The following is an 18,424-nucleotide window of genomic DNA, read 5'->3' as shown; positions in this document are numbered from 1 at the left end:
CAAAGGATCGTTTTAAACAGCTTTATTGAGATATAATTTATATACCATAAAACTCACCCACTGACAGTGTATGATTCAATGATTTTTAGTAAATTTAGAGTTGTACCAATGTCATCAGTTTTGGAGCATTTCCATTGCCACACACACAAAAAATCCCATAAACCCTTTTGCTATCAATCCCTACTGGTATATCCAGCTGTCCGGCAACCATTGATCTGCTTTATGGCTCCATACTTTTGCCTTTTCTGGATAATTCATGTAAATGGAATCACGTAATCTGTAGTCTCAGGGATTCCGACTCCAGCAGTCCTGGGCGCCTTGATCATTCAGCTCAGAATTCCACCTGACACGCCTCCCAGGGAGAACACGCATCCTATTTGTAGCAGAAGAGAATAGATAACGCTGATGATGGTTTGTCCCCAGACCAGGAGTGGACGCAGTGGGCAGCGTGCCTGGGCACACCCCCACGATGAGCTCTTTGAGGATGGGACCGCCTCCTCTGTCCCTTTCACCCTTGGGACCATGCCTCGTGCCCATCAGGTGCACGATGGATGCTTACTCAGAGGATTTACCGAGGACTGACTGTCCGATGGAGACTTTGTGAAGAGCTCAGTGACTGCTCTGCGAGGTTCTTTCAGAGGAAGAGTCCCTCATGGGAAGCTTCACGGACAGGGTCTAGGGAGCATCGTGCTGGCGGTCAGGCTTTCCAGGAGCATGGCTGAGGCACGCAAATGCTGCCAAACACAAAATAATATGAAATAGTCCTTCTTATCAAAGAGAACCCACGAAGTTCCCTGCGTGCTTTCCTTCTCAGCCGCGTGTGGAGGGACCTGGAACCCAGCTGGCCCCTCGTGGTGATGATAAGACAGTCCTACCCTCTACCTCACACAAATAGTGCCCAGGCCACTCCCAGCGGGTTCCCCGAGTCATGCGGCAACAAACACCCCCGCACAAGGCTGTCGTTTGCTGCTTCATTGAGCTGATTCTCCAAAGGAATACAGGTCTGCCACAGTCCAGGCAGCAAGGGCACGAGAGGACCACAGGCCGAGGAAGAAGCCCGGGACCAGCAGGGGATGGGAAGCTGCCCGAAGGTCATGGGAGTGATCGGAGTCTGCAGATCCCCCAGGGAATGTTGGGGTTGGGGCAGTGAGCCTGGCTTGTGATCGTGCCGCTGTTCCGGACCTTGGTGTGCTAATCCATGCAGTGGGGATAATGACTCAGAGGGGTTTTGTGCAAAGACCAGAAGATAGACCCAAGAGCTGTGTGCTCGGTAAACATCAGTCTTGGTTTTCTGTTTTCTTCAGGAGCCCAGGACGGTGGAGGTGCAAGGGAGGCGGGCCCTCTGGCCACCTGGCTATGACTTTGCTCTGGGATTCATCACTTTCCCCATGAAGAGCAGGTTGCGGCCGCCTTCCTCAAACATTAATAGCAGGAAAGGTCGGTTGAAATGAAAGGGGGGGGAAGATGGGATCTGGGGAGGGACCACAAGCCCGAGGTATCCTCCGCCTCTGCTCCCGTCTCATCCATGGTCAGCTCCGCTGTGTGCACCGCCTGCGGGGACCGAGCGTCAGAGTGCTGATGTGAGCAGGAGCGCCCCTCCTCCGGGGGCTGCCACACTGCTCCTCAGTCTGAGCGCAGACCCTCTGTTTGCTGGGGAGTAAGGCCGGGTGGAGAGGCCGTGTCCTGTGGCGGGAGGCTTGCAATCAACTCCCGGTTCCATCGAGACTGGGTGCATGACCTGGCGTGTCCTGTCCCCTGGTGGACACCGTTTCCTCGAGCAAAGGGATCAAGGATACTGTCTCTCCCCATCGGGCTTGGCACCCTTGGTTGGAGGGCTCACTGTTCTGCTCTGTGCCGTCTGGGCTCTACGGCAGGGTCCCCTCTGCCCCTCCATCACGTGCGCTCGTGAGGTGCTCTTGCCTCACTTCTCTTTCCCCTTGCCTCTCAGAGAGCCTGTGTCCTTTTGTTGACTCCCCACCCCCAAGCCGGCCACACGAGTCCTGGCATTTCCACCTCCAAACGCCTCTTCTGCTCAACCCTTCTCACTGTCCACATTGCCTCTCCCTGAGACCTGCCTGCTGTGTTGCTGGGTCGCTCATCCCCCTGCCGCCATCGGACCCTCAGGCTCTGCTGCGATCCCCTTCTTTACGACATGGGGCTGAGCTCCTTGAAGCTCAGATGCAATCCCACCCTTGCTTGTAGCCCTCCTGGTGACCCTCCTCCCCCAGTTCACGGGCGACTGTCCCAGTACCTTAGCCCGGCCAAGGCCCTCTGGAGCCAGGTCCAGTTACTGCAGACCCACTCCCCATCCTGCTCTCCCCCACTCAAGCCCCCCCACTACTCGCCTCTTCCCGAAGTTGGTTAATATTTCCAGGCAATTCCCCTTTCTATTCCCCAGTGATCCCACAGTGGTGTTAGGACTTCAGGACTCAGTCCAGGGGGGCTTTGCCTCTGATTCTTACGGAACCATGAGGGGACTCCCCTGTCCTCCTGGAAGGGTTGGGATTGCAGAAAAACACCTGGCCTCGCGCTCTCCATAGCTCCTCCCAGCTCCCAGAGCAGGGGTGCTTGCCTTCATGGTGAGCTTGGGAAAGGGGGCATTACCCCTCACTCCCAAATGAGGCTCAGCCAACTTCTCTGGAGCAGCTGGCGTCAGAACACCGCTGGGGTGCTGTAACTCACCATTTCCACGTTTGACTTCCCCGCCAGCCGGGAAGCCCCGTGTACCCCAGGACATGGCACAGACATGGCAGTCCCGGGGCCCCTGGGTGCAAGTTGAATGAAGGAGGAAGGGAGGTGCATTATAAATGGCCCAGACACCTGGGGGCGTCGCACTTACCCTGGAGATCCTCAGGGGAATGGTTTGCAGAGAAATGCCCGTGATTCCCGCATAGTAACTGAATATATCCGACATGCCCATCGAGGGCAGAAGCTGCTCCAGTTGGCTCTTCCCAGATAAAGAGAATTTCGGAAAATACAGCCTCCTCCTGCTACTTGTGGGAACAAGAGGTGAGAACACAGCTGAAGAAATACCACCTAACAAGTGGCCCCGGCCGGCAATCTCACCACTTGTAGGTTAATAGAGTAAAATGCATGTCAGCTGCGCCCACTGGGTGCCTTCAGGAAACAGACCCGGGCCAGGTACTTTATAAGGGATTTCCTTTTGTCCTCCTAGTGGTTCTGGGAGCTGGGTGCTACCAACGCCCACTTCTCATAGAATATGGAGAGCCCAGGAGGCTAAGCGATTTCCCCCAAGTCATACAGTTTCTAAAGAGCAAGGAGTGGACCCACAGCTGAGGCTCGCCCTCAAGCCAGGCTGTTGTCAAACTGGCCTGCCACTGGGCGCCGCCATCTAGGAGGCTGTCTGTCCGTCCATCTGTCTTAGTCCCCACACATAGCCTTGCCCCTGTCCCTGCCTGGGGGTGGCCCCAGGACAGGGCTGGGAGCCGGAGTTTCCTGTTTCGTCCTGGCTCACCTTTCCATGTCTGCGCCTGAAAAGCACACAGGGGCTCTGCCCGCAGGGTGGCCTGGTCGTGGCTGTCTGGGGTCATGGCCGCAGGGAGTCTGAGTGCCGAGGATGCGTCTGCCCTTGGCCTCCCTGTCTCTACCGCCAGCCGAGCCAACGGTCTCCTCCCAGCTACAGGGATCCTACAGTGGGCCAAGCCACAGGGAGGAGAGCCGAGTCTCTCAGTCCTCTCGAGGGGCAGGGCCCTGGGGACTGAGAAAGTTCTTTCGGGGTGAAAACCTCGATCCTTAGCTCAGTGTGATTCACGCCGTGTCTCGCAGGCCAGGTCTCGGGTGGTGATGAGAACCCAGGCCGGCCAGGGCGCGGGAGCTCAGACTCTGCAGCGGGGTTCATCCCGTAGCACGAAGGAGACTTTGTCTTCCAGGAGCTGACTTGCTAGGTTTGGAGACGTTGTTGGGGTGGTCACACCTGGGGGTGGTGGTGGGGTGTGCTAGTGGCATCCAGTAGATGGAGTGTCCAGACATGCTGTCAAACCGCATGATGCCCAAGATAGAGCCCCCGCCCCTGGTGAAGAGTGGCCTGGCCCATAACGTGCTGAGACGGAATGATGGCTGTCGAGAAGGCGCGTGCGAGACAGCACTTGGTGATTTGTAATGGCTGGGGATCTTGAAGACGGACCCAGGAGCAGTGGGACTTGCTGGGAGCCCAGGTTAGAGATTCCCAGTCTCCAGTGTGCATGTGAATCTCCTGGGATCTTGTTAAACTAAACACTCTGAATCGGGAGGTGCGGGATGGGGCCTGAGACCCTCTGTTTCTGACAAAGTCCCAGATGAAGCCACCGATGCTGGTCCACAGGCCACACTTTGAGGAGCAGAGACCTCGAGGACCTCAGGGGAGCAAGCGAGTTGATTGAGGGCGTGGCAAAGAGGAGGGAAGGGAAGTGCGGGTGGCTGGGAAGCCATGACCAGGTGTGGAGAGGCCTGGTCCTGGCTCCCACTGGGTCACCCACGGGTCACAGTGAATATGTCAGTGAACCCATAGTCCTGTAGTTTGTATCTAGGTCATATGTGAACTGCATGTTCACATCCTGTTTGGGAAATGCTGGGTAAAGCTAAGTGAAATATTGCTCGGGCCTTTACAACAGCTCAGTGATTTAAAACCTTAACATGAACTATAAACCCCTCAGAGGAAGATTTGATTCTTTGTTGTGACGGCACACCAGTTTCCATCGCTCACAGGAGCGTTTGGCTGAATCCTGCCTAAGGATGACAGTGTGAACGATCCCCACTCCCTCCCATCATGGGCCCTAAGACCAGAAGGGTCACAGTCCCGCCCCCCCCACCCCGGTCGCAGAGGCAGAGAGGGTGGCCACTGAGATGGGCTCAATGCATTTGGGAGCAGAGACAGCTGGGGTTTTACCTTAGTGGGAAGGGCTGAGACCATATGTCAAAATTCTCTCTCATCAGAGCCTCTTCTGTGTCCCTGGCCTTCCCCGTGTCGGGCAGGATGAAGACAGCGGTGGTGTGGCTGCTGCAAGGCAGCCGGAGGACGTAGCTGTGCAGGCGATAGAAACGCTGGAGCTGGAACCAGCCCGGCCGCTGCATCATAGGCACCATGATCTTGACCCCCTCGCTCACTGAGAAGGGTCTGATCTCGGTGAGCTTTGGGTCAAAGAGGATTTTCCACTTCCCTGATAAGAGAGAGGACACCACCAGCTTTCAGGGCAGAGGGCGCTGGATGTCAGGTGTCTCATTCGTTTGGAGGTAGCTTGGGAGGGGCTGCTGTGTGCTGGGCACCATTCTTGGTGGGGAAAATACAGCTGTGCACAAGAGACTGTTGTCAGAGGAGAGCTTATGACAGGGGAGGGGAGAGCCTCCCTGAGAAGGTGACATGGTGGAAAGACCCAACAAGGTGAAGGTGTATTGGTATGACAGGGAGAATATCTGACAGAGAGGGGACGGTATGTGCAAAGGCCCAGTGGCAGGAATGGTTCTGGCATGTTCAAGGGACATTGGGAAGCCTGTGGAGCTGGAGCAGAAGGAGTGAGGGAGACGGTGTTGGGAGGGGAGGCCAGAGAGGGAATGAGGACCATCAATTTCTTTATGGGTGAACTGAAGGTATGATAGCTACCTCACTGGGTATCGGTGAGCACTTAGTGAGATGCTCTCGGTGAAGCCTCAGCACAGTGTCTCGCACATAGTAGTTGCTCAGTAATTATTGGCTATTAATTTTACTCTTACAGTGCTCACTGCAACTCTACAAAATAGGACACTCTACTCTTCCCTGGTATCAGCTGGATGGAGAGGCTCGAAGACAGTCTACTAGTAAACCGGGGGCTACAGGGCCCAAGGAGCTTTGTCGGGGTTGGGGTGAGTCCACCCCTCCTCTTTTGGAGCTGGCTGCCTGCCTTCCCTTATCTTCTTGCTGCTGAGGCTCCCGGCCAGAAGTTGAGGGGTCCAGCCCTGAGGGGCCACATGGCCAACCTTGCAGGGCAGGAAGTGCGGGGAACCAGGAAGCTGAATTTCTGAGCGCTGCAATCTTGACAGTGTCTGGAGTCCAGGTGTTATACAAAATAATAGCGTCTCCCATGTGAAGAAGCCCACGGTCTTGTGGCGACAGAGACAAGTAATCAGGAAACTATGACACTGCGTGTTAAGTCTTCAGATTAAAGAAAGGAAGTGGTACCACCAGAACCCAGAGGAGAGGCATTTGTCCCCTCCAGTGGCTCTAACCCTCCGGTTCACCAAAGACCCCCAACTCTCTATGCGCAGCCCACACCTCTTAGGAGCTCCAGACCCAAATCCCCACCGGCCATCTGGTCACCTCCATCCAGATGGCCTAGAAGCATCTCAAAACAAAAAATAGTTTCCCTCTGCCACCTACTTTGGGGGACGGTGGGTAAGGTTGCCAGACAAAATCCAGGACACCCAGTTAAATCTGAATTTCAGAGAAACAAGAAATCATTTTTTAATATGAGTATACCCGTGTTTTGTTTGTTTCTAAATGTGGCAACCCCAGTGGTGAAGGTTGTTAAGGAAGGCTTCCTGGGGGTGGTGACTTCAGAACTGAGCCCTGAGGGGTGCGTACCCGGTGGTGGGGGAAGTGGAGAGGCCAGAGGGATCACGCAGTTCAGGAAAGGGCTGTTGTGTCATGTGATGAGCGTGTGACACTCTTGGAGAGAGGGAGAGTAGGGAGGGCGACAAGGATGTGGTTGAAGAGACCAGCTGGGAGCAGGTCACTGAAGGGCCTCGTGGGCCGTCCCAAAGATGTGGAACATGATCCTGAGTGCTGTGGTCGGGCTGGGATGACTTAGAGGTTTCAGGCCAAATGCGGCCGATAGAATGGTTACCCTGACGGCGGCATGGAAAATGGGTTAAAGGAGGCAAACTGCGCATAGGAAAGCCCGTTCAGAGGCAACTGCAATACTACTGGTCAGAGGTAATACAGCCTGAATGAGGCTAGTGGCAGTGGAGAGGGACAGTGGGACAGACTGAAGAGAGCCGAGGGAGGAGACCCCCCAGGTCGTGGGTCCTGTCTAGAAGGGTAGTGTGGGAGAGACAGAGGATCTGAGCAGCTCATGCTGAGACCTAGTTTGGGCAGGCTCCCTGAGACTTAGAGGAAAAGAAATGGAAGAGGGAATTTTGGGGGGCGGGGGAGAGACAGTGGGAAGAAGTCCTTCTTGTTTTGAACATGTTGAACTCAGGGTTCTTCTTGGACATTCGGGTGAAGGTGACCAGATGGTCGGCGGGGATTTGGGTCTGGAGCTCATGAGAGGTGGGGGCTGGGCAGAGAGCGTTGGGCGTCCAGAGTGCGGGAGGGGTAGGACCCACTGGAGAGCCAAGCTTGCCCAAGGAAGATGACCGAGGGAGAACTCTATGGAATGCCATCTTTAACAGGCTCCACATGACAGGGAGATACACAAAAATGGCAGAGGAGGTGGGAGAACCACGGAAGAAAGCCACGCTGAGCCCACAGGAGGAAAGTGTCAGGAAGGAGAGTCCACAAAATAGAGTTAAATGTAGCAACGCTGGGTGGACACAGAAGGACAGGGCCCCCAGCTCAACAAGGAGTATCTTTTTTGAGGGTGGGCAGGAGGCAGCTTGCAAAACACTTTAGGGTGAGCCCGGGGTGCAGAAGCAAGACTTGTGTGCAGTAGCATGGGAGGCGAGCTGAGATAGCCCGCGTGGGCAGGACTGGCTTCAAGGAGGCGCGACCCGGGTGTCACAGGGGCCCCATGCTCTGTATTTGCCAACTTGAAAAGCAATTTTGGAGCAAACATCCCACGTATTCATTCACTGTGCAACACACAGATTATGTAGCTGGTCTGTGCAGGGCACTGCGACCTACAATTTTGGTTGCGGTGGGGCTGCAGCCTGAGAGGGCCCTGGAATGTTCAGGAGACGGTACCGGAAGAGGGAGGGGCTGCAGGGACAGGGGAGAGAGGAATTCATGGGTAGAATTCTCGGAGAGGCAGGGAGACAGCGGGAGGGGAACGGAAATCCTCGTCTCGGACAGAAGACAGATAAGCAAACTGCAGAGGGATCTAAATAATAATAATAATAATCAGAGAACGTCTTACCTTTAAAGAAAATATAATTGGCCAGAATCAAGACAGTGTCCGGGTTCAACTCCTGGGCCAGCGTCCCGATCTTCCCGTGGGTCATCTTGCTGATGAAGTGGTCCATCTGCTCCCTGGCTACGCGGTTGTTCCCGAAGGGGATGGGGAAGACCTCTGTGTGGTACAGGTTCTGAGCAATGTCGACAAACCCTTGTGCCAGGTACCGCTTCTGGTCCACAAACAGGAGGCTGCCCACGTCCGCCCCACACGCCGCGAGGGGCCGCAGGGAGGCAAGGAGTTGCTGACTGTAGTGCGCGTGGACCCCGTTGTCTGGGACCTGCGTGAGGGGAAAGCCCAGACCCTCCAGGACCTGCGTGCGCGCCGCTGGCCTGGCTGGAGAGCCAGCAGGGTGAGGGGAATGGAGAAGCTCAGCAGGGAGAAGATGATGTTCTTGCCTGGGTTCGCAGCTACCATCCGCCTGTGCAGGCTGCAGGCGAAGTGGGGATTGTTCAGGAAGGTTGAGGAGGCCAACGGGTTCACGGGCGTTGGATGATTTTCCTGGTCAGGAACCCCTTGGCCACAGGCGTGGGGATCCAGGCCGGCCACCAGTAGCCAGAAGAACAGAGTGGGGTGCACCATCCTGGACAAACAGTGGCACAGAGCAGGGTCACCCCGTCCAGCAGGACATGGCACCCCGGAATGCTTCCTGCTCCCTCCTTCTCCGTTGAGAGTCCTGGGGTAACACACAGGCTTTGGGATCAGGTGGACGTGGGTTCGAATCCTGGCTCCGGAACCATGTGACGCTCGATGTGAGCACGTGGTGGGTGAAACACAGCAGGGGTTTGGTAAAACTATAGCTGTTAGGGAAAAAGATCTAGCCATACCCTTCAGGCTTCTTTAGATTTTAGTTATAAGAAATTCCACTTAAATTATAGTATTCACAATATAAAAGATCCAGCTCCCCACCTGCTCACTCAATCCTGCTCCCCAAAGGTAATCAGTTATAAGAATTTGTTGTATGTTGGTCTAGAGGGTTTTTTTGGGGGGGGTCTGCATATAAATTGAATATGATATTTACACACAGAACATAGCTGTATGTATGAATAATTATATATGCATACTTCCAAATGAAGTGGAATTATATAATTGTTCTATCACTTGCTTTTCAATTTGAGATACGATAGATGTCTTTTACTGATTTGTCAGTAGGCACACATCGGTCCATTACTTTAACGATTATATATATTACGTAGGAAGGATTCACTTACTCTAAGTTACTAAATCAGCCTCTATCGAGAGGTGTTGATTTTTTCCCTGCTGTTTCAACAATGTTCCACGAATATCTTTGTATATATATCAAAACGTGAGTGATTTTGTAGAGTTCATGTATGAATTTGGCATGCGTATTTGAAATTTTCCTCGATACTACCAATTTGCCATCCAAAGGGTCTGACCCCACAGTGTTCCTACAAACTCTGGGTGAAACTGTCTCCTCCACCGTGCTCTTTCTGATTGGGTATTGGCATCACCTTGTTTTTGACTGTTTAATAGACGGAAATAGGGCGCTAGCTTTCGTTGTACTTTTTTGTTGTTGTTCAACTGTCTTTTTTCCCCTTTTGGGTTGCAGGAAATTCTTAAGTACATAACAAAGAGTGAGCCTTTGCTGGTCATAGATCCTGCAAAATTTTCCCTAGATTTTTTAAAGATTTTATTTATTTATTTGGGAGAGAGAGTGAGAGAGAGGGAGAAAATGCATAAGCAAGGGGAGGGGCAGAGGCAGAGGGAGAAGCAGACTCCCTGCTGAGCTGGGAACCCAATGTGGGGCTGATCCCAGGACCCCAGGATCATGACCTGGGCTGAAGGCAGAGGCGCTGTCATCAAGAAGTTGTCATGTTTTATGTGCCAACACTGTCATGCAGATGAAAGGCTTTTCCGTCCCAAGATTGTAAAGAAACCACACGCACCCATTTCTTCTTTGAGCTTTTGGGGTTTTTTGTATTTTATAATTGCATGTTTAGCTCTGGAATCTATTTGAAATTAAATTTGCATATGGCATGAGGATACAAACGCCCCACTCCTCCAACAGACAGTGGATTGATCTGATAGCATTTATGGATTAAACCGAAGTTTCTGCATGGATTTGAAAAGCCATCATTTCTCTCTATAAAAGTCCATTTATCACCAGACTTTCCTGCACATTTTATATTGTTCTTTGCAGATACTTGCCCATTTTTCTGCCGGTACCATACAGTTTTAATTATCTCGGTTCTAAAAATACATTAGATATTGTGCAAGGCAAATCGCTTCGCTTTCTTTTTCAAAATGATCAGCTGTTTTTGTGGGTTTATTGACCCAGATGAAGTTTAGGGACTATTTGCAAATTGAAAAAATCCAGATGGAATTTCAATGAGAACTATTAATTTGAGAGCAAACGTCTCTCTTCCTAAGAGTGAATCTTTTTTTTATTATTTTAATGTTTTTTTATTATATTATGTTAGTCACCATACAGTACATCCCTGGTTTCTGATGTAAAGTTTGATGATTCATTAGTTGCATATAACACCCAGTGCACCATGCAATACGTGAATCTTTTAAACCAGGATGCAATATAGCTCTCTAACAATTGGGACCTTTTAAAATTCATTTTTTCCCCATACAGATCATTCCCTTTTCACATACACTTACATGCCATATTGTATAGTGTATTTATACCCATTCTCTGTTGCCTTTGCAAATGAGCTCCTGGGCATGAGCTCCCCACCTCCAGCCATGCTGATTGATTGGGAATGGGCACCTGAGCCAGGACAGCCAGACCCTTCCTTCAGAATTTGTGCTTGGGACTGAGTAGGCCTGCCCTTGTCCCATGGCTGACTTCCCTGTCCTGTGAGCATGGGAACAGTGGTGTTGGTCATCATAGAATGGAAGAAGCTGGCAGCTTGGTCTAGAGAGAGACGGGTGAGTGGGGAAGGGTTGGGTAGGCTCCCTGAGAGAGGGAGAGAGAGGGAACTCCTGAGTTTCCCATACAATCTAGGTCCTACCCTGGGGATCAGGGTGCCCTGTCACTCTGTCAGGCTGGGCGGGGATGGACACCAGCCTATCCCCCCACTGTCCTCTGCTGTGGTCATGTCTCCCCATCTCGGAGCCCCTGCACTTTATGATTTGATAAAATACACCTTCATTCTAAAAAGTTGCTAAGGAAAACTTGGGGTTGGGGTAGGGGTGGGGGTCACTGATCTCCCATTTCTTAAAAATGTCCAGAATCTGAATTTGCCTTCTGGGTCAGTGGGAAACTCCATGACGCCAATGATGCAAGTTATATTGTAGGGAGCGCCTGTATGCTCAGGGCTAAACTCTTGTAAGTCAAAGTTCAATGAAATAGTGTATGTGTTCATGGCACATAGTAAGCGCTCGGCAATAGTTGGCTGCTCCTATTTCTGTTCAGGTTCTCTTTCCTGCAGGCTGCTCTTTGCTAGCCTTCCACTCAGATGCATGGTCTGCCCTTTTCTGCCATGTTTTATGCCCCAGAAGCCTGACCCCCTCTGGACTGTGCTGCCAGGCTCTCTGGCCGCTGACTTCTTCTTGGGTTTGGTAGTGGGCGGGATTGCTGGGCAGGAGGAGGGAGACGTTCCCTGCTTCAGCTCCATGCCTCTGGAGGAGCTGTGTCCTTCCACCATCTTGGATCCTTCCAGATAGCGCCTCCTCCATGGCTCTGTCTCTCACCATTTCTTCTCTTGACTCCTTCAGCTCTGGGCAGGAAAGAACTCCCTAGTTTTGCTAACCTCTGGGTGTCTCACCAGAGACCCTGCTGTTTTCCCCTCCAGCTTTTCCACACCTTTCTGTGCAGTTCCTTCGTAGAAGTCTCATCCTTTGAACCAATACTCTGAGTAATGCTCTATTTAATTTTCGCAACCAACCCCTGCAAAAATTTTGAGTCCCAGGGAGGTGGAGTGGCTTGTTCAAGGTATACAGCTAGCCAGTGATGGAGCCAGCACATTTGAGTCCAGGTCTGCTGCCCCCAAAAGGCTCGATTTTATCCTTCACTGGCTCCCTATTTCTGAACAAGGTGACTCTCTGCGATCAGACTCACCTGCAGGTAAGCCACAGGTCCTGTGGCCCTGCTGTGTTCCCTTCCTGTGCCCTACCCCATACCTCAGTCCGTAGCCGGGCAGAGAGAGCTATGCCTCAGGAACTAACTGGGAGCCATGATGGCCAGACGTGAGGCTAGGGGAAGGAAATTTGTACTTACAGGCCAGGTACTAGGAGTCCGATGTATCCACAGCACCCTCCAGGCTGGCCCCTGTGGGCAGCGGTCCTCAGCTGAGAAGAGGCGATAGCCAACATCAGCAGCGGATTCTGGTGGTCAGGGAGGCAGAAACACACAGGAAGGGCAGGTTGTACCCTCCTTAGGCAAATGTTCCAGCCCTTAGCCCCCTGCACCTCTGTCTTTTGGGTGCACAATGTGCAATGCTCGCTGGTCCGTGGCAACTAGAGGAACAGGAAATGCTGATCTGACTTGGCCCAGTGTCTTTGCTACACTGTCAGAGAGGCTAAGGGGAAGGATGGATGCCACATTCTGCAGGGAAAGTGTGTTTCCATCTATCCATCCATCCATCCATCCATCCGCTTCTGAAGCCCTGTGCTTAACCCTGGGTGGGCACTGAGAGGGGATTCCTAATGATCTTATTGCTGCCTTCAAAAGGATTGCCTCCCTTGAGACCACGGATGCCTATTGTCTCCACACTCAAATACCTCACGGTTGGGTATCAGGATGGATGCAATTCTGGACTGGGAAAACCCTGAATTGATGAAAGAATACTGAGGTGACAAAGTTTATATTAAACTAACAGAAGTTAACTAAGATCAAGCTTCCTCCACCAGACAGAGTAGAGACTTAAGTACTCAGTGGAAGCTTCTGGAAGGATGTAAACCTGACCTGGACCCTGAGAATGGGCAGAACCCGGGCAAACACCCAGGAGGCAGAAGAGATGCTGGCTAAGCAAACTCTGAGTGGTGCCCCAGGTGGGCTCAGATTCCGTTGTGCTCACACTGTATTCCTCCAGTTTGCTCACGTACCCTTGCTCCCTTTTGCACTTCTCCAGGGCACGGGCAATGTCTTAATTCCCAAGCAGAAGCCCAAGGCCCAACAGATGAATATTGATATGGTACTACGAATGACATGCAAGGGGAACGGTCCATCTTACTTATTTGTTTAACGTCTTCCAGGTGGTAGAATATGTGCTGGACACTTAAGTGACCCCATGAGGAGGCAGTAGTCCTGTTTTGCAGATGAACCCAGGAAAGATCGAGTGACTTGATCAAAAGCGAGGTGCTTGCTGAGATTGATGCAAAACTATGTTGATACCCTGATCTGTGTTCTACTGTAAGAGATGGCTTCCCGAGAACAGGCACGTTCTCAGGTGGCTGCAGAGGTTAGAAGAGAAGTGGAAAGGTGGTTCGAAGGCTTAATCAGAGATTGAAAAGAAAGCTAGTCATATAGAGCTGGTAGCTGTCAACACACACACACACACACACACACACACACACACACACACACAGCTAGTCTCGGTTTAGTCATTTCTTCTAGAGTATCTTTGGACATATTTTCCTGCGATGAAATGGCCAGTAGTTTTTATCTGACACATCAATTTTAAGCAATTGTTAGGCACTGCCAGAGAGACTGAATTCAGAAGGCATTTGAGACTCCCATCTTTCTGTATGTGAGTATCTTAATCCATTAACCAGGATTGTCTTAGGCATGGGCAGAGGAAGCCAGGTGACTTAAAATAATGGAGACACTCAAATCTAGGACCCTGGTGAGGATGTTGGACATTTGGTCTGGGAGAAGGGGAACTGAAGCAGAAGGACAAGTCAAAATGTAAGACCCCAGACAGTGAAATGTCCCTAATAATTACCACATGAAAGTCTTGAAAGATGCAAAATGAAGTCATCTCTGTTCTTAGAAAGGAATCACCCTGGACAAACAGGGGAACTAGAAGGCATTTTAGAGATCATCTAGGACAGGACAGTAAATGGTTTCCATCTAAGCTGCCATCTTGGATCTATCATGGTGATTTCCAGAATTTTATCTTGAGAAGCCTTCTGAGGCTGTGTCTGAATGAAGATGAAAATAGGGCCATGGTTGACTAGTGATGCCTGTGTGGATATGAGAGCAGAAGAAATTGTGCATGGCTACCTGTTTGCCATTTTCAGTCTAGGCCAACATGTCCATTTTATGGCTGAGGAAGTAGAGGTTCGGAGAGGTAACAGAGACTTACCAAGGACTACAAAGTCCCGAACAAAGTGAGAATTAGAATCCCTTCTCTTGCCTCATGAGCAAGTATTCTTTCTACTCCAGCACACATTCTGTCAGGATTGACAATAAGCTGTAGTCAATTCTCCCAGTGTCTAATATGGAAAAACACATGATATCAGCGGAGTATTGATTTTGCCATCCAATCTTGCTGACCTTTACCTGTAGCCATTTGTTTGTTGTACAAATAAGCCTTTGAGCCTGTTTGTTAGTCCTCATGGGGCTTATCTCAATCTTGTCTCTGAATTTTTGCCCCCATTTCTTGAGCACTTACTACGTGCTTAAAGCTTTACATGTAACACCTTCATCTTCCCCAAAACATGTGTCTTTGTGAATGAGAAAATTGAGTTCAAGTGGCTTACCCAAGATGGCGTAGCTCATGAGTGGTTAGTGACAGGAACAGAACTAGGCTCTAGTAACTCTTTTCTCTGGTTGCCATGCCTGGTTGCTGGGGTTCCTGTGTTTTGTTTTTTTTTTTTTTAAACAACCCTGTTTTCTGTCTTTATTTGTGGACAAGTGTGGGGTGTCACAGACCAAAGGTGGCAACCTCTTTGCTTACAGCCCCGTTATTGGAAATTAGCTGGTCTTTGGACGCCAATGGGCAATGACTTCCCTTCATCATCACTCTTTTCTAAGACAAACATTAGCTCATGTCAGTTCCCAACAACCCAAACCCTGCAGTAGGAAGTCTCCCCACTAAAACACTGCCCCAAGCCCTCCTTACGTTTGTGTCTACTCTAGGAGTTCAAGGTGAAGATCAAGTCTCTGCTAGTCTTCAGGGTGCCTCCCTCAGTGCAGACTAGGAAAAGGCACCTGCATTAGTCTGCCGGGGCTGTCATAACTAAGTACCGCAAACTGGGCTCCTTAAACAACTGAAATTTATTAACTTACAGTTCTGGAGGTCAGAAGTCTGAAATCAAGCTGTTGGCAATGTTGGTTCCTTCTGAGGGCTGTGAGGGAAGGATCTGTTCTAACCTTCTCTCCCTTATAGAATGACCCTCTTCTTGCTCACATGGTACTCTTGTTGTATCCTCATTTTGTCTTCCCTCTATGCTCATGTCCCAGTGACCAAATTTCCTCTTTTGATAAAGAGACCCATCATATTGGATTAGGGCCCTCTCTAATGATCTCGTTTTAAGTTAATCACCTCTTTGAAGACCCTGTGTCCAAACAAGGTCACATTCGGAGGTACTGGGGATTAGAACGTCAACATATACATTTTTGAGGGGGGCGCAATTTAACCCATAACAGATCTCTCTGGCCCATGCATAACTTGGCAAGGAATGACATTCCACTTTTCCCCACCTCAACATTTTATTATGACAGTTTTAAAACATAGAGTCAAGTAGAAAGATTTTTACAGTAGACATTTTAAATCTACCACCTAGGTTCAATCATTACTATTTTACTATGCTCATTTTATCACATGCTCTCCAAAGTAATAGCATCTTTGTGTAAATTAAAAAGGACACCTCTTAGACCAGATGGATGTCACCTCTTGGCAAGTGTAACATGGCCTGGATTTCAGGCCCCATATTCCCTCCATCAGGCATCCATGTGCAGTGCAACCTGTCCCACTGTCCTCTTTGACCCCGAAGACAATCCTCCAAGTAGGCAGCAGTGCAATAGAGTATCTACAAAACCCTTGCTCCCTTGTACAAAGAAGTTTGTAACTAGAAGTCATTCATTGAGTTTACATGGAACTTACACAAAGCATAATGCGTAGCCCTGGCCTGGCATGTGGTTGGCATTTCATACAAGATGGTTGGATAAATGATTAACTTCGGATAAGATGGTTGAGTGAAAGAATGATTGGTTGACTGAATCGACTTTTTCGTACGTTTAGTTTACGTGAACAATGACTAGGAGTCAAAAGAAGTATCCAGACACCAAGACGGGGTGCCCACCAGGAAGAAGTCTATTCCTAGAAGCGGCTTTGATGGCACAATTATGGAAATGGCCCAAGATGACAATGTTCCCGAAGCCCTTTGACTGACCATCCATGTTGCTTCTGCTGGGTTTCTGCTCCCGTTTGGTCCATCACCAGATACTGCCCTGTCCCATGGGAGGAATGTCCCCTCACATGTAACCACAGGGGATTAAAGCTGCATGTTTACGGGGGACTCAGCATGATCACAATCTAAGACCACGAGAGAATCCCTGAAGAGCTGGCCAATAAGATGAGCAAAACAACATTGATCAGGGCAGTGACTTTGGAGATTACTGGGGCTCCCCCAAGCTGGAGATTGAGTTAATATTAACAGGCCCAAGGTGATGTGGGCTTGTGTAATCCTGGGCCTGGCCACCTCTTCCCCACCTGACAATCCTGTTTGTCCACTCTGTCTCTGGCACCTCGACTGCCCTCCAGTTAATGCCCAGGGAGGAGGTTGGTAGGCTGTGTCTCTGGGCAACAGCAGATGGTGCTGTCACCCTGAACCAAAAATGTCCAGTGCCACTCTGCTGCATCAGCATGCTTTCCGTGGGTGCCGCGGAGTCTCCAAGTGCAGGGACATCTGGTTTTCAAAGTATTGTCTTTGAGCAGAAAGGCAGTGCAACACGGTATGGGACAGGGTAGCTCTTAGACCTCCTTACCCCTTAGCTCGCCTCGCCAACCGATCCCCCTGACCACTGCCCGAGCGAGCTAACTAAGTGCCCTTATGCCCTTGCAACAACCTCACTTAAGAGCCTCCCCACCCCTCAGCAGCATTTAGCAAAGTGTATTCCATGGAACTCTGGAGATGATTCACAAAAAGAAAAAAAAGGAGGGGGCGCTTCATGGTCAAATAAGCTTGGGAAACACTGCATCTTCTCCCTCCCGCTTGGATGGTCATATTTGAAAGGTGCTGAGAAGTCACACTTGTCCAGAGTTTTCCAGACCCATTTTGCCAAGGACCCTTTTCCCCCATAACACAAACTAACACCATAGGGAAATGCCTTGGGGGGAGTGTCCTCCTTCGGGGCAGGCCCCCTGCTTCTTTGCCTAAGTAGGAACTGCCAAGGACCCTTTTCCCCCATAACACAAACTAACACCATAGGGAAATGCCTTGGGGGGAGTGTCCTCCTTCGGGGCAGGCCCCCTGCTTCTTTGCCTAAGTAGGAACTGCCTCCTTGAGCTTCTCCTTGCCCATCCATCTCCCTAATCTAGCATGCCCTTCCATTTGATTCTTAAATTAATATTTAATACTTTCTAAATATAGAAAACCATAAAGAAGAAAACAAATGGTCTCTGATTCTACCACCCGCATCCTTATATGATTCTGTCAAAATGTAAATCACTTCGCGCCTCTGCTGGACTCCGTCTTGGGGCTCCTGGTCACTTAGAACAAAAGCCGGTCCTCACAGGTGTACAATATATAAGCCCCCCACACCCCCAGGCCAGGAACAGCCATTAGCATCTCTGGCCTCTTCTGCTTCTCTCTCTCTCTCTCTCTCTCATACTTTCCCCTGTTCTAGGCACACTACCTCCTTGCTTCCCTTGACCATGCCAGACATCCCTACCCCAAGGCCTTTGCATCGCCTTGTTCTCTGTGCCTGGCTGCTCTTCTTCCAGATACCCATGTGGCTTACTTCTCACCTGCCTTGGACTTCTCAGTGAGGCCTTCCCTGACCCCTCTGTCTGAGCATGTCTCACATCCCAGCGCTTCCTGTCCCCTGTCCCTGCATTATTTTTTGCTCTAAGACTCATCACCTTCCCCTATTCTATGCACGGTATTGACTTGCCGGGATTATTGCCTATCCCTCACTGAGCTCCTGTAGGCAGGGATTTTGTCTCTTTTGTTCACAGCTGCACAGCTAGTGACTGGCACATAGTAGATGCGCAGTAAATAATCGTTAGCTAAATCAGTGTGTGTGCTCACAGGAGAAATCATACTTTGTACACTGTTCTGTATTTTGCTTTTTACCCTATTGTTTCTTTTAGAGACTTTTCCCTATCAACCCATATAGAGCTAGCCTTATGCTTTTGAAAGGCTGCATGACATTCCATTATAGAGATGTACCCAATTTTATGTGAATAATCCCCTATTGGTGAACATTTAGTGTTTTTTTGCTCTTCAAACAATGCTGCAAATAAAAAAAATGTTTTTCCCTA

General features: G+C 50.4%; 1 long non-coding RNA gene across 1 annotated transcript in view; it reads left to right on the top strand.

The window, feature by feature from the left end:
- Positions 1 to 18,424, top strand: part of LOC130544791 (uncharacterized) — a 26,244-nt gene extending 7,820 nt beyond the window's left edge. Inside the window, exon 2 of the long non-coding RNA XR_008961387.1 lies at positions 16,181 to 18,424. This is a non-coding gene — a long non-coding RNA (uncharacterized LOC130544791). The remainder of the gene's footprint in view (positions 1 to 16,180) is intronic.

This window comes from Ursus arctos, unplaced genomic scaffold (genome assembly GCF_023065955.2).
Source record: "Ursus arctos isolate Adak ecotype North America unplaced genomic scaffold, UrsArc2.0 scaffold_25, whole genome shotgun sequence".
Classification (NCBI taxonomy): Eukaryota; Metazoa; Chordata; class Mammalia; order Carnivora; family Ursidae; genus Ursus; species Ursus arctos.
The sequence above is the reverse complement of the archived record's forward strand: the minus strand, read 5'-3'. Positions and strand labels throughout refer to the sequence as shown.